This window comes from Hydra viridissima, unplaced genomic scaffold (genome assembly GCF_058129835.1).
Source record: "Hydra viridissima isolate aposymbiotic clone 2 unplaced genomic scaffold, HvirCarnegie_v1 scaffold_16, whole genome shotgun sequence".
Taxonomy (NCBI): domain Eukaryota; kingdom Metazoa; phylum Cnidaria; class Hydrozoa; order Anthoathecata; family Hydridae; genus Hydra; species Hydra viridissima.
The window spans coordinates 4,386,233-4,392,232 of record NW_028324315.1 but is presented as its reverse complement, the minus strand read 5'-3'; the positions used below and the strand labels follow the sequence as shown (position 1 = coordinate 4,392,232).

Below are 6,000 nucleotides of genomic sequence, written 5' to 3'. Positions count from 1 at the left end.
GGTTAGCTCTGACTACCGTCATTTTTTACAAATCACCCTAGATACAAAAAATACCAAGTTATTAATATCATTTGTTATGTTTTCTGTCAAAGAAAAAATTTATCTGATGCCACCTCGATGTACACACTCTAAAATAACTCCTAAAAATAAAGTTTTTATTCGAAATGTAAAATTTACAGTTATTTACTAAAGTTTACATATTTGCGGTATTTTTGTTTTTATTATTCATTTAATTGCGAAATATTTTGCAATTAAAAAAAATTAGTTATAGATATTTAAATAACGAAGGTTATATAAATGTTTTCAAATTGCTTTTAAAAATATTATCAGAGGCTATAGCCCCCCCAAGCCCCCACTTGTTTACGGCCACGAAGCTTATCATGTTTTAAGAGTAATAAATTGTTAAATAATAAATTCTTTCCCTTGCTTTATTTCTACTTCCTTTCCTTTTACTTCAACAAAAAAGGAACTAGGTTGAAAAAAGTATTTCAGGGAGTTTTAGGTTTTTCTGCCCTTCTACGTTTCTTACGTTATTTTTTAAGTAAAAGTAAAGTAAAGTAAGCACTTTGGTGCTGGTTCTTGCAGAAAGAAGTTTTAGTGCGGCTAGTTTGTTTATTACTAAGTTACTTTTTGTAAATCGTAAAAATTCATTTTTAAAAATTAATCGATTTGATTTAAAGAACCGCTATAGAAGGCAGCACAATTTAGGATATATTTTTACAAAGAAACATTTATACACAAGTAAGGAATAATTTCTCATTTTTCTCTATGAAAACTTTGAATTTTTCCTGGTTTACTTCATATTTAAAGGATTAGTTCAAAATTCACTAAAGCCAAATAAAACGGACGTGAGTGCACACAACTAGAAAATATGACCAGATTAATAGACATGAAAAAATAACTGTTTCGGGATATGCGGCTAATTTATTCTCAGGTCTCGAAATATTACATTTGTAATCAAAAGAAACGTTACAACTTTTTTTCTTTTTTTATTTCATAATTTTGTCATGTTTATTTGATTATATGGATGGCACCCTGGGATCTCGTGCAAATTGTTGATCCCGTAATCACGGGATTTTTCACAAAACGTGTACTGCATTTCGGGAATGTAATAAAAAAAAGTGAATATAAATAAAGGATTAAGCTAATAATCACTGCACTAATCCATTAACGAATAATCAGTGCACTAATCCATCAAAGTTTAAAAATTTTGTTTTTTAAGTTAAAACAAAGTGAGAAAATTTCTTTTAAAGAATATTCAGAGTGAAAAAAAAAACGGGATAGTAAATGATCAAAAGAAACGTTACAACATGTAAATATTACGTAAAATTATTTCTTTTGTAAGTAAAATAATCTAAAATTTTCTCTTACTTATTCTTTTTCAGGCCATGATGATGATCCTCATCATAACCATGATGATCATGATGATGGTCATGACAGTGATCATGATGATGATCATAATGACGATAGCGTTAACAATCATGATGATGATCAAAAAAAGCACAATTGAATACCAAGTGTCACAGCTAAAAAACGAAACTGAAAAGAAAAACATTGAGAATATAAAGAAACAGTTTGAAATTGAGAGAAATTTAGCAGGATCTGGCATAAAAAACTGGCATAAAAAAACTGGCATAAAAAAAGGTAAAAACAATGATAATTTTATGAAATTCCTCTCTATCAGTTTTTTTTATTCTTATTTAACATCTAATTCATGAGATAGCAGCTGATCGAAGAAGCTTTTATTTGAATGAAGTCTTACCTCCATGCATACAGTATGAATCAAATACAAGGAGTGTAGATTGCTTAGCTTTCTCAAAATACATTACCGGGAGAGCTTGGCGGAAAGCACTTCCTCTAAATGTTTATACAAAAAAGACAACAACATTGTGAGCGATTTGTCAGTTTTCCAAAGGTTTATGACAAATTTCGAAATCCAATCCATGAGCGCATGGAAAATGCTCTTACACGATGCGAAAAGTATTTTGTCATTTTTTTAAAAATCATTGGCGACGAAATCACAGTCAGTTGTGCTTTTAGAGAGAGCTATTACGTAAATATTATCACCATAAATAAATATAGGTAGAATAAAAAGTAGTGTTGTTATCGACATCGACTAAATCGACTAAAAGTTGACTAGTCGAAAGTCGAAATTGGTCGACTTTGAAAAATCGAATACTCGATTTAATCGACTATGAGTTTCCTAATAATCGACTAAAAGTCGATTTAGTCGGTTAATCATCCTAACATCCTTATTTCTATTTTTTCACTAAATTTAACTTTTTTAATCTTTAATATTGTTATGATGTTGACCAATGAGTAAAGAGAAGTCTTTATAAGTAGTTTATCTTGTAAATACAAATTACTTTAAACCTGGGCAAGAGGTTGCCAAGGTTTGGCTGAAGAGGTTCAATCGTCGCCGGACCAAATCTGGTAAGAAGAGGGAGAAGTTTTTTATGGACAATCGGTACTGGTTGCTGGAAGAGCTGAAGACAGAGGAGAAGATGGAAGTTAATGAAGGAGGTAAATCAAATATAATATAGTTATAATTTGTTTTTAAAGTGATTAAAACCAGATAATAAACAGATGGTATCTAAGGATGTTGAACTAGCCAGCATAGTGCTAAAAGAGTCCTTGCTCTTCACCTGCCTGGTTCCCCTACAAATCTGGAGCAAGGTGGCAGATGATGTTGTCTGGACAAACCCAAAACCCTCCTCCACACTCTATTGCAGACCAATCAGGTTTCAATACATAAAGGAGAGCAAACATGTTGTGGTGGAGGAGTATAACATTTTCAAGGAGTTCTAGGCTCTCCCTTCAAGGTTGGATGACATTATGATCTACCATGAGCAGGAGGAAATTATGGTTGATGGAAATTTTGCCATCATTCTTAGTGCAGTGATTGACACAACTACAAGTTGCAGCGTCTGCTGCCTGAGCAGCTCCAACCTGAATGACCTGGAAAAGGTTTATAGAATTGTGGCAGATCTTTCAGATATTAGATTTAAACATGGCCTGTCCACCTTTCGTTTGTGGATAAGAAGCATGGAGTGCTTCTTTCACACAGCCAACAGGCTATGTTGAATTTTAAGAAGTGGCAGGCTAAGGAAGGAAATAAGGAATTATTAAAACTCAAAAAAAAAACAGATTCAAGTTGCGCTGAGGGTTGGTCTTGGTATCAATTTTGATGTTCTAAAGTCAGGAGGATCTGGAAACTCCAATAATAGCAATACTGCAAGGGGGTTTTTAGGGGATACCAAAAGTCAGTAAAGATTCTAGGTGTTGATGAAGAGTTGATGAAGAGTTGATGAAGAGGTTTTACATTACCCTCTGTATCCTCTCTAGCAATGAGAAAGTGGACCCTAACAAGCTGCATCACTATAACCTGGAAACTGCACAAATGTACACCAGCCTGTACAACTGGTATCATATGCCCCTGTTGTACAGGCTGGTGTACAGTCTTCGCACAAAGAATACACCGTCTTGACAACCCCTGACCACCTGTGCGGTCTCAATAAGCCCAAATTTCAATACCCGACCTCATTTACCTATATTTAAACATACAAAATGTCCCTTTTTTTATTATAAAACGTTCAATGACCCACCTTGAAATTAACACCTGTGCGGTAATGACCACTCCTAGAGACCAAGTATACGCAGATTTGAATTTCTCGACCTCAATTACCAATACTTTAATTGAACCAAAATATCTGACCATTGAACCTAATTTGCTGTAGCACATAAACTTAACTCTTGGCTTACTGTATGTAGTACCACTTCATTAATATGTTTCCTTTTTCTCATTATAGTAACCAATTGATGTTTTTAAAACAAAATGTTAAGTAAACGAAAACGTTTTGCAAATCTGCCACCCCCAAAATTGTTTAGCCGCCCCATCTGCCCCGACCTGTTTAATCAAAAAAGTTTTTGTTAATTATTCGCTTTAACTGTTGTGAGAAATGATATGAAATGCCCATCAGTGTTTTTGGTTTATTTACTTTGTGATCGTAATTTCCGTTTTATTTTGTTTGTTTATTCGATTTTAATTCATCTAATAGATTCGATGAATTAAAACTGAAAAAGAAAACGGTCTTGATACAACAACAGCATGTGCTATTATAACAGTATCACACACCTGGTTTTTATTTGTTTACTCTCTTAAAGTTCTAGTTTTTTCATAGCGCCTCAAAGATAAATTGTCAAGCAACATTAAAGTAGGGGAGAGGGGGGCAGCTTTGAACACTTTTTAAACTTTTTTTTATAAATCAATATTTTAATTAGTCAAACCACTTTTTTTCTTCTGAATAGTCAAAACAATGATTAAGGAATAAAACTGCAGTGTTTTAACAAATTTTGAGCTAAAAAATAAGTCGGAATCCTTATTTCTTCAACATGCGTGAAAATGTTCAAAACTGCCCCAACCTGAGGCAGCTTTGAATTATCTCCGGCAAATGGAAATAACTAGTGATTATTATTTTTTTTTTTAAATAAAGCATTGATTTAATTTTAAATTTCATTAAGTTTAAGTTTCTAATAGTAAAAATCAGTTATCTTTTCTAAATTATCTAATCTTATAATCACTCTAAAGAGTTAATTTAACAAAAGTTATATAAAGCTATTTAAGCTTTAAATAGAAGCAATTTAAAAAAAAAAAAAAAAAACTTATACAACCAACTAGTCAATACAACAAAAAGTCAGTAAACACCTTTCCATTTTAGGCTCCTTCGAAAATAATGTAGTTGTTACAAGTAACGTTAATTGCTTGCCAAGCACGGAAGAAAATGACCCCAGAGAATCAAACGAAGGAAGTAAGTAAACTTTTTGAAACGAAAAATTTTCATGTTGTTTAAAGTAATCAATATGAAATGTGAATTGTAAGAGAGTGGCATTGTTGATGTTTCTTAGCATCAATGTGTTGGTGCATTTTGTAGGTGAGTGTGGTTTATATAGAGAGATTTAGTAACTATTTCACTCATTTTGGTATTATTTCATATTCCGGAAAAACAAATGACAATAAAGGTTAGACAAGGAAAAAAGAAGACTAGATGGAAAAAATTGTCTTGGTCGTGATCAAAACCAAGTTTTTCCGAAAGTGTAGTTAATAACTGAGGCTTCTTGTTTCTTTACTTTAAGCAAAACACGCAAAAAAATCAAACCCGGAAACAGATGGTAATTCTAAAGTTTTTGTAAAAGTCTGGCATTATTTGAAGAAAAAATATAGCAACGAAAACGTAAATCAATCGCATGTCAAAAGAGTGTTAGCCATGTTTTTAAAAGGTAAAAAATTTTTTTTTTTTTTTGAAACAATACTGTAATCAGTCTTCGCATAAGATTAGAAATTGTTCAAGGTCTAATTTTTTTCTGATTTTGAATATTTAGTTTCCTTATTTAAATAATTTAACATATAAATTTAGATGGAACATGGAATCTCATCAACCTTAAACCTATATTAGATCAAGGAGATTATATCGAACGTCTTGAGGATAATTTGGGAATAGAGAAGGAAACCAGAGCTGAGATTGGTCGCGCAAGGTATGGTGGTGGCAATCCAGCAAAAGAAATGTTGCACGTTTTAGAAGCTACGCAGCCGAAACTAAAGACAAAAAAGTTTTGCGAAGAACTGAAACAAAATGGATACATGGTAGCCGCTGAACTTATAAGTTCGACAGGCTGTGATAACGTTTGGGATATCAAACCTTCGGATTTAATGACGCTTCGTAACATGTTACTCGTTGAAGGTACAAGTTATCCCAACCTAACTGATTTAGCCAAAAGTTTAAATATAAATGAGCAAGGATTAAATTCAATTAGAACAGCTCAGGGAGCTGCCAGTTGCTTCAGCCAAATAGAGCTACTTTTAAAGTATCTCTCTCATGAACGCCCAGAAGTCACCGTTGAAAGGTTTTTAGAAGCACTCGATAGCACTTGTCCATCAGCATTTCAAGAATTTGCAGACCTAGTTTACAAAAAATGCCTCCAATAGAAACAAATATATTTCAA

General features: G+C 32.7%; 1 protein-coding gene across 1 annotated transcript in view; it reads right to left on the bottom strand.

Annotated features, from left to right (window-relative positions):
• LOC149877590 (uncharacterized) overlaps positions 1 to 6,000 on the bottom strand; it is a 375,375-nt gene that overhangs the window by 24,687 nt on the left and 344,688 nt on the right. The window lies entirely within an intron of this gene.